This window comes from Scyliorhinus torazame, chromosome 19 (assembly GCF_047496885.1).
Source record: "Scyliorhinus torazame isolate Kashiwa2021f chromosome 19, sScyTor2.1, whole genome shotgun sequence".
In the NCBI taxonomy this organism is placed as follows: domain Eukaryota; kingdom Metazoa; phylum Chordata; class Chondrichthyes; order Carcharhiniformes; family Scyliorhinidae; genus Scyliorhinus; species Scyliorhinus torazame.
In genome coordinates, this window is record NC_092725.1 from 113,983,367 (window position 1) to 113,994,428 (window position 11,062).

Genomic DNA, 11,062 nt, shown 5'->3' on the forward strand with positions numbered 1-11,062 from the left:
TAAACATAATTCAGTGCTTAACACCCCCCAATCTCTCACTGTTCCCGCCTAAGCCTAATAAAAAAATAACCTAACTTCCCTTGCTCCCTAACCCCCACCCCACTCCCCACCCCACTACCACCAATTGAACCTGCTAACCGTTTAGTTTTCCCTGAAGAATTTGATAAACGGCTGCCACCTCCGAACAAACCCTAACATTGATCTTCTCAGGGCTAACTTAATTTTCTCAAGCCTGAGAAACCCAGCCATGTCGCTAACCCATACCCCTGATTTCAGGGGCTTCGAGTCCCTCCACACTAATACGATCCGTCTCCAGGCTACCAAGAAGGCAAAGGCCAAAACATCAGCCTCTCTCGCCCCCTGGACCTTCCAACACTCCAAACACGTGGACATGATTTGCGGACCCTCCTGCACACATCACACACCTGTCCTCCACCTCAAAAAACCTACTCATCTGGGCCATCGTCATGTGTGCCCGGTGAACCACCTTGAATTGTTATCAGGCTGAGCCTGGCACATGATGAGGACGCGTTGACTCTGGGAGTTCTTAAATTCATTCATGGGATGTAGACATCGCTGGCTGGGCCAGCATTTATTGCCCAACCTGAATTGCCGTTCAACTGCTTAGCCATTTCAAAGGGCATTTAAGAGTCAACCACACTGCTGTTGATCTGGAGTCACCTGTAGTCCAGTCCAGGTAATGTTGGCAGATTTCCTTCCCGAAAGGATATTAGTGAACCAGATGGGGAAGATGAACCATTGGAGAAGAAAAGGTTGAGAGATTTGATGGGAGGTATTCAAAATCATGAGGGGTCCGGATGAAATAGATAGAGCAAAACTGTTCCCATTGTTGGAAGCATCGAGAACCAGAGGGCACAGATTTAAGTTAATTGGCAAAAGAAGCAACAAGGACATGTGTGACAAAAGTTTTTCCTCACCTGGTTAGGATCTGGAATGCACTGCCTGAGCGTGTGGTGGAGGCAGGGTCAGTTAAAGCTTCCAAAAAGGAATTGGATCATTATATGAAAAGGGCAAATTTTGCAGGAAAAGGCAGGGAAGTGGAACTACATGATTATTCCTTTCAAAAGTGAGAACAGACATGATGGGCTGAATGGCCTCCTGTACTGTAACCATCCTATGTTTCTATGCTAAAATATATTTAAATGATGGAATAGTCAAGTATTTCACATTTTTCATTCATTAATACTCTTCATAGATCATAGAATTTACAGTGCAGAAGAAGGCCATTCGGCCCATCGAGTCTGCACTGGCTCTTGGAAAGAGCACCCTACCCAAGGTCAACACCTCCACCCTATCCCCATAACCCAGAAACCCCACCCAACACTAAGGGCAATTTTGGACACTAAGGGCAATTTATCATGACCAATCCACCTAACCTGCAAATCTTTGTACTGTGGGAGGAAACCGGAGCATCTGGAGGAAACCCACAGACACTGGGAGAACGTGCAGACTCCGCACAGTGACCCACAGACCCTGGCGCTGTGAAGCCACAATGCTATCCACTTGTGCTACCCTGAGTTCAACAACTTCAGACTGAGCTCTCTCCACCTTCTCCCCATTTTTATTTCTTTATTTTTAAAAATGTCTTTATTCTCCTTTTTCGCACTTTCGCCCAAATTTACACCCACCAACAATAATCAGTAACAAATATGTCAATCCCCATATCAATAACCCATTTTTATTTCTACCAATTTTCCCTTTCTTCCATTGATCTGTTTTCCCCTCACCATTGTTCCCCCTCTACCTACTCCACTTGCTCATCTTTGTTCTGCCATTCGCATATTATAATTTCTTTTTGTGCCACTATCAGCACCCTTCTTATCCCCTCCATTTACATCTTTTGTCTCGTCTTCAACATCTTCATCAATCTCCACCTATCGCTGGCCCCAGCTTTGCCAAAGTGTCATCCAGACTCAAAACATTAGCTCCCTTTTCTCTTCACAGATGCTGTCAGACCTGCTGAGATTGTCCAATATTTTGTTTTTGTTGTAGTAGATTTTTGACTAGTCTTCCAAGGAATACTAGGGACAATGGTAATGATACTATTGAGTATGATTTTACAGTTGCACCATTTAAAAGATCATATATTTTTTCAGTCGAATTGGCTTGGCACAATACTTTCTAGATATACATCTCTGCACCAACAAATACAAGTAGACCTTGGTTTAGGTGGAAGCCACTGAGTGGGTATTGATGAACTAATAACAGTAGGTTTGTTATATAGTGTGTCAACGATAGGCACTTGATATGGCCTTGTTTTTGTCATTGCTCAACAGGATACAATAGTTATGCTCTTACATACAGTCGTGATCATCAGCGGGTTGAAGTTGCAAACTGCAGTTTACAGGATGCATTCAGGGTATTCCAAAAGGCCCATGTCTGGAATTTTACAACCTAACAGGTTGCAGATTTTTTCAGCAATAAGGACAGTTTAGCTGATGGTTATCTGCACAAATCGAGCGTCCTTAGCACATCTTAACTGAATCCTCCGAGTCTCTTGAACATGATCCCTTTATGCAGATAATGTTGCATAGAATGAATTAAGGGAAAAAATTGCTTATCTTTAATTTTAAACAAGGTGTGTATTCTTTTCCCGGGTTGCTAAATTAATGTATCTGACCTATCTTTGTAAATAGTCCTGTTATTTGATGTACATAGTTTACATTAATAAAACCCTTTTGGTTTACACTGTAAATACTTTATTTACAAACATATTTACAAACATTTTTCTGCTCTCCCTTCAAGACCAAGACATTGGCTCAAACTCAGGCTATTTCCTGACATCACGTTTGTCGCTGCAGATATTTGGGAGGGGGTAAAGAGGGGTAAAGTTAATACCATCGTGAAGGTCAATTATGGGGTAGGTGTAGTTTGCTGCACTGTTACACATTTCATGTGCTCCATGATCTGATAAAAAGAACTTCACTGTTATACTTCCACCTTGCGATGAAAATAAGAATTTTTACAATACTCTATTTTTTTAATGGCACTGGTCACCTGATACTATTCATCACTTACTGCTGAGACAGTGGTAACCTATGAAAAACCCACATGATGACCAAAATACTGCCGCAGAACAGGAAACTTCATGTCGCAATTCATTAAATAGACTAGCATTTTAGATGTCATGACCACATTGTGAAAAGAAAAACCCTATCTCAATGCAAAACATTAATGGATAGAAATTCTGATCAGACTTTCATATATGAACGTTTAACATGCTTGCTCAAGAACTCTGGGAAAAATCCACCTTTTAAATGTAGGTTCTGGATCACAAATAACATCCTGGAAAATATCTTCTGTTGAACAAAGAAAATTCTCTGCACCCCTAATAATGGACCACGACACCTATGTAAGTTCTTTGATTGGGCTGATATGAACAAAGAACAGAGCTAGTACTAACTGCGACTGCTAACAACTCCTGACAAACACCTTCTGCCACAGCACATGGTATGTCCCCGGTCCTGGGACTCTGTACCTGTCCCACCTGCTGGCAGGATGGTAGAATTACAAGAATAAAATGTAGAACTTATAATGCAGATCATAGCATTTACAGGGATGATGAACCACTCCTATTACATACAGATGATAGTCTACCTATCATCACATCCTTCCTGTCAAAATTATTTTGAATCACAGGCATGTAAATTCAAACTATATATATATACATTGATTTTGGTCATGTAAAAGTGACTGTTCATCAGTTCAATCAATCAGGCTTTCGAAGGATGCTGCTGCTGAATCGCCTTTGTTGCCTGACGTGGTCTTTTCCTGTGCTTGTGGTTTTGAAATATATGGTTGACTTGTTTTCTTTGGTCTATTTTTGCAGAATCATTAACATTTTGCTTATTAAGAGATCTGTTGCTGAAACATGAAGAACCTTTGTTCCTTTCTGTTTCCTCTCTCAAGACAGGCTTGGTATCTATACGCACCTTGATCTATATTTTTCTTGAGCGTACACTGGTCCAGTTATGAGACCTGACTTGATGAGGTTTCGATGGTAGTGAAACCTAGTTTCCTCGAAATCAATGTATATGTATATAGTTTGAATTTACATGCCTGTGATTCAAACTCATGCCTAGTGAAACCTCCGAAAGCTAGTGACATCGAAACAAACCTGTTGGACTTTAACCTGGTGTTGTAAGACTTCGTATTGATGAGGTTTAGCAGAGTTTGGAACACTTGGCTAACCCAGCCCCTTTTAAGTCTCACCTGGTCCTTCACCCTCAAGTGAGTCTCCTGCAGCATTGCTACATCGGCTTTCAAACTTTTAAGATGTGCAAGCACCCTTGACCGGACCTCCTAGCCCGCTCACGTGACTATCCTTACTGGGGGGGGGTCTCTCTCTCACACACACACACACTCACACACACACACCACCCCCCCCCCCCCAACACCTTTTTTATCCACCATCATCATACCACCGGGCCCTGCCCCATAAGCCTGACCCGCCCGTCCATTGTTACCATCGAACCCCTTCCACCCCCCTCCAAAAACATTCCCCAACATCCATCCCTCCACCCCCCTCTTGCTCGCCTCATAGGCCCATTGAAGCCTGCTATCCAGGCTCCAACGTCCGCAGCCCTCCTCTCACTTCACCCCCGTTCACTAACTGACATTAGTTAGCTCGCGCGGGTGGCTCCCCCCGCCAAGACCTCTCAGCCCCCTTCCACCCAGTCCCAGAGAAAGAAACACCAAAACAAACCCAACAATCCAACCCCTACAATTCACTAACAAAACATTTAACCGTCGCAACACAGAACGCCATTAACTTGAACTCTGTAACAATGCAAAGAGAAGTAAATTTCAATACAAATCAATAAAAAGAAAGTTGTAACATTTGTACATTTTCCAGCCGCTCAAACACAGTCCACAGTCTCTCTTCCAGTTCCGCTCTTCACGTCTGTCCCAAGCCTTCTGCCCTCACGAACGCCTCAGCCGCCTCTGCTGTCTCAAAATAAAAGTCTTTGGCGTTATATGTTACTCTCAACTTCGCCGGGTACACCACACCAAATCGCACCCCCTTCTTGTACAAAGCCGCCTTTACTTGCCCAAACACCGCTCGTCTTTTTGCCAACTCCACCGTCAAGTCCTGGTAGATCCGAACCGCAGTACCATCCCACAGCACCCCACGCTCCTGCTTCGCCCAGCTTAATACCTTCTCCTTCATGCAAAACTTATGGAAGCAGATAATTACTGCGCTTGGCGGCTCGTTCACTTTGGGCTTCGGCCTTAATGACCGATGAGCTCAGTCCAGCTCGTACAGGGTGGGGCTCCCTACCTAGTACCCTGGCCTTGGGCCTGCCGCCTCGGCCTCCTCGTAGCTCCGAGTATGCAGGCTTCATCAGTAAGTGTGTTGAGGACTGTATACCAAAGAAGACAATACGGGTGTTCCTCAATCGGAAACCCTGGCTCAATCTTAAGGTCCACTCCTTGCCAAAGTTCCCGACAGAGGCGTTCAAGGCTGACTACCTTGACCTGTATAAGAAATCCAGGTACGACGTACGGAAATCCATCAGGGACGCCAAAAGACAATACTGGATCAAACTAGAGTCCCAGGCCAATGACACAACCCCAAGATGTCTATGGCAGGGCTTACATGAGATCACATGCTACAAAGCAAGGCCAGGCGGAATCTCTGGGGCTGGAGGATCCCTCCCTGATGAACTGAACAAGTTCTATGCCTGCTTTATTCAGTCAGCCAATACATCAGTGCCATCTGCCACAACAGCCTTGGAGATACCCACTATTATAGCCTCGGGAGGCAAGAGCTGCCTTCTTGAAAGTAAACCCGCGGAAAGCGACGGGCCCCGACAGAGTCCCTGGGCGAGCACAGAGCCTACACTGACCAGATATCACAGATATCTTCAACACTTCACTTCTCCGCCACGAGGTTCCCACCTCCTTCAAGAAAACCACCATAATACCAGTATCAAAGAAGAACAAGGTAGCGTGCCTCAACAACTAACGACCGTTGGACCTGACGTCTGTTACCATAAAATGCTTTGAGCGGCTAGTCATGAGGCGGATTAACGGCAGCCTCTCAGATGGCCTTCGATCCATTGCAGTTCGCCTACCGTGGCAACCGATCCACAGCAGATGCTATTTCTCTGGCCCGACAATCAACTCACGAACATCTCGATAACAAGGACACCTACGTCAGATGGCTGTTCATAGACTACAGCACCGCCTTGGACACCATTATCCCAACGGGACTAATAACTAAACTCTGCAACTTTGGACTGGACCCCTCCCTGTGCAGCTGGATCCTTGACTTCCTCACCAACAGACCGCAATCTGTCAGGCTAGGTAACAACACCACCTCCACAATAGTCCTCAACACCAGGGCCCCGCAAGGATGTGTGCTCAGTCCTCTACTGTGCTGCCTGTACACACATGACTGTATGGCGAGATTCAACTCCAATTCAATCTATAAGTTTGCAGATGATACGATTGTAGTGGGTCGTATCTCAAACAATGACGAATCAGACTACGGAAGGGCGATAGATCATTTGGTTGCATGGTGTACCGAAAACAACCTCTCTCTAAATGCTGGAAAGGCCAAGGAACTGATCATCGACTTCAGGAACCATAGCATGCCCCCCCCCCCCGCCCCCCCCCCCCCCCCGATCAATGGCTCCAAAGTTTGAAGTTCCCGGGGGTCATCATCACCAACAGTCTGTCCTGGTCCACTCATAGAACATAGAACATTACAGCGCAGCACAGGTCCTTCAGCTCTCGATGTTGCGCCAACCTGTGAAACCACTCTAAAGCCCATCTACACTATTCCCTTATCTACACTATTCCCTTATCGTCCATATGTCTATCCAATGACCATTTGAATACCCTTAGTGTTGGCGAGTCCAGTACTGTCGCAGGGCTCTCTGAGTAAAGAACCTACCTCTGACATCTGTCTTATATCTATCTCCCCTCAATTTAAAGCTATGTCCCCTCGTCCACGCTATCCAATCCTCTGATCATCTTGTATGCCTCAATTAAGTCACCTCTTAACCTTCTTTGCTCTAACGAAAACAGCCTCAAGTCCCTCAGCCTTTCCTCATAAGATCTTCCCTCCATACCAGGCAACATTCTGGTAAATCTCCTCTGCACCCTTTCCAATGCTTCCACATCCTTCCTATAATGCGGTGACCAGAATTGCATGCAATATTCTAAATGCGGCCGCACCAGAGTTTTGTACAGCTGCAACATGACCTCATGGCTCCAAAACTCAATCCCTCTACCAATAAAAGTTAACACACCGTACACCTTCTTAACAACCCTCTCAACCTGAGTGGCAACTTTCAGGGATCTATGTACATGGACACCGAGATCCCTCTGCTCATCCACACTGCCAAGAATCTTACCATTAGCCCAGTACTCTGTCTTCCTGTTATTCCTTCCAAAATGAATCACCTCACACTTTTCTGCATTAAACTCCATTTGCCACCTCTCAGCCCAGCGCTGCAGCTTATCTATGTCCCTCTGTAACTTGAAACATCCTTCCGCACTGTCCACAACTCCACCAACTTTAGTGTCATCTGCAAATTTACTCACCCATCCTTCTACGCCCTCCTCGAGGTCATTTATAAAAATGACAAACAGCAGTGGCCCCAAAACAGATCCTTGTGGTACACCACTAGTAACTGGACTCCAGTCTGAACACTTCCCATCAACCACCACCCTTTGTCTTCTTCCAGCTAGCCAATTTCTGATCCAAACTGCTAAATCACCCTGAATCCCATGCTTCCGTATCAAGAAAGCCCAACAACGTCTCTACTTCCTATGGAAGCTAAAGAAATTCAGCAGGTCTGCATCAACTCTCACAAACTTCTACAGATGTGCGATAGAGAGCATCCTATCCAGCTGCATTACAGATTGGTATGGCAACTGCTCGGTCCAAGATTGCAAGAAACTACAGAGTGGTGAACTCAGCCCAACGCATCACACAAGCCTGCCATCCTCCCATTAATTCTGTATACACCTCCCACTGCCTCAGAAAGGCAGACAGCATTGTCAGAGACCCGTCACACCCAGGCTTTGCCCTCTTCCAGACCCTTCCATCAGGCAGAAGATACAGAAGTCTGAAGACCCGCACATCCAGACATAGGAACAGCCTCTTCCCCACAGTTACTAGACTCCTCAACGACTCTCCCTTGGACTGATCTGTTCCCTGTAAGAACACTATTTACGATGCCCTATGCTGCTCTTGTTTGGCCTTGTTCCACACTATGACCAATCACTATTTGGAACTCTGTCGATTATTCTTCTGTGTACTATGTATGTACAGTGTACGTTCCCTTGGCCGCAGAAAAATACTTTTCACTGTACTTGTACGTGACAATAAATATCAATCAATCAATGTTAACTGCAATGTTTTTCCAAATCTAAACGCCTTCCTTTAGTCTCTGTTTGTAAGGTACTGCGTGTGACCTTCTCCACCCCCAAAAACTTCTGAGCCTCTAAAAGAGCCATTGTTCACAACACACTCCCTATTTAAACTTGAAAACAACACTTGAAAAGCAAAAGCAAATATGCTCACCCCTCACTGTCTTTAAGTTCAACCCAATCACGAAAGATAGACTTTTATCCTGGACGAGCCCCCAATTTGTTGTGGACCAGGGTTTAGAAAACTCCAAAGTATATCATGGAGTTCACCTGACCTATAAGTGTTTGTTGAAATTAACTAGGAAGAGCTCAAGAGACTGCCTCAGGTGTTATTCAACAGACTTCTTAGGTGCTTTTAATTTAAAAAAACAAGCTTTATTCTACGACTTTAGTCAACATTTGTATAACACACGCAGTAAGAATTTTTATCAGCTACAAAAACAAAGACCCCACACAGCTACAGTAATCTATGTATTACCCTTAATGAATTCCCCCTTAACTGTTCCAATTCAATAACAAAATCCAAGTAAAACTAGAAACCTCTTTTCAAAGGTGTGGCCCAGCACACGGCATTGTTACTGGTGTAAGACCTGTTATTGATACTTTTCCAAACAGCAGGTTTGAATTCTTCCAGAAAGCAATTATCTCTTTTAAGTTATCAAGCAGTCTGGAAACAGCTTTTAAAATGAAGATAGAGAGACACTTCTTTCAACCTGTGCAGTTCAAACCAGTCCAAAACTCAAAGCGAAAGTAAAAACCTCAGAACCACAGGCCAGCTCCACCCACACAATGACATAACTGAAGCCATGTGATAAGACAAAAACCTTTCTTAAAGGGACACTCCCATGACAATCCACTTGGCAGTTGATTCTGCATCATACTTTGCTTTTGAATCACATGGCTCAGTCTGAGTTGATTCCAGGACTGCTTGTAATACTAAGACCTTGTGATCAGTCTCAAATCTGGAGGCCAAAAATGTTTGAGTCTTCTGCAACTTCCCGTCATTTTTCATGAAGTCATTCCGTAATGTCTGCTCTTTCCCAAGAGCAAGGCTTTCTGCTTTGCTGCTCAAGGTCTGCTCATACTTATTTGATTGTTTCTTTAAGTGCTTTTATTGTTGCTTCCTGATTCTTGACTTCTGCAAACTGCTTGTTGTATTACTCAAGTGAGTCCCACAGTTTCTGATTCTCGGTTTCTATATCTTGCATACACTGGACTATGAGCTGGAGCTGTTGTCCGAGATCTAATGCTGGAATGGGATCACTGAGGTAACTTTTGGCGATCCACAGAGTTGCATTTTTAGGTTGCAATGAGCGTTTTTTTTCCAGAAGTACTAGGATGTGTCCTGTGATCCAGACCCTTCTGATGCTATCAATTTCAGGATACTCAGCTCTTTTTTTAACCTCTTCATCGTCAGACTGCCCTTTCATCTTTTTTTGTAGTTGCTCGAGTTTGCTGTTCTTTGCACTGAGCTGCTGTTCTTTGCACTGAGCTGCTGTTCTTTAATATTCCTGAGATTATCCATCACCACTTGCAGCTCTGCCATTTTCTCTTGCAGGCAGATTTCTATACCTCCTGTCTCTCTATTTAGCTCTTCCTTCTGGATGTTCAGTTGCTTGATTTTCTGATGCAATTTACCTATCTTGAGTGTAGCTTCTGCAGTTTAAACACAGCAGTTCCGTTATTGCTTCAAATGCTTTTTTCGACTGAATAAGTTTGTTCTCCAATGCAAAGCAATTCCCTGTCATGTGGTTTCTCTCTCTCCAGAGACTCAATAATTGGCTGAAGGAAGTTCATTTTTGTGTTGAGCAGGTTTATAATTTGCAAATTCTTCTCCATGATCTGTTTCTGCTCGTTGAGAGGCCAGTTGCAGGATTTCTAGTTCCCTCTTCTCCTCCCGTAGCACAGCTCGTGTCTTCTGTTCCTTCATGTTTAGTGCCTGGTGCTGTTTCAATTTCAAAAGCTCATCATTTTCTTTCACGAGGCCATCATATACGACATCGTGCCAGTTGTTTCTTGTTTGTTGCTCAGGGTCAGTGCTTCTCGGCATATTTGATTTCTTTCCATGCCTTTCAAACCCTTGTTGGTCCTACTCGCCGAATCATTCGTTCTTGTTTTCAAGTGTTCTGGCTAGACATTTCCATCCGATGTTTGACGAGCAGCCATCAACATCACCGCCGCGTTGCTCTTCGAGGAGACATTTGCCTCCAGCGCCCGTAGTCACCCACTGAAATGGCCTCTGCCTTCGCTTTGAAGACTTTGTTTCTATCGGCTTCCAACTTGGTATCTATGCATTGTTTCATATTCTTGAGTGCACCCGTATCTTCTACCCGTGGGCAGCATGGTAGCACAGAAGTTAGCACAGTTGCTTCACAGCTCCAGGGTCACAGATTCGATTTCTGGATTGGGTCACTGTCTGTGTGGAGTCTGCACGTCTGTGGTGGTATGTATTAGGGGTATTAAGGTACCCTGGTATGCTGAGAGGCTATAGGTGGATAGACACTGGATCAGCCGCCTGCTGGCTCCACCCAGTAAAGCGGAGTATAAGAGCCCGGGTTCTCCCAGCAGCCACATTCTGTAACTGTGCTGCTGGGGAACAAGTTTGCGTAATAAAGCCATCGTTCGACGACTCCTCATCTCATCTCGTGAGTGATTG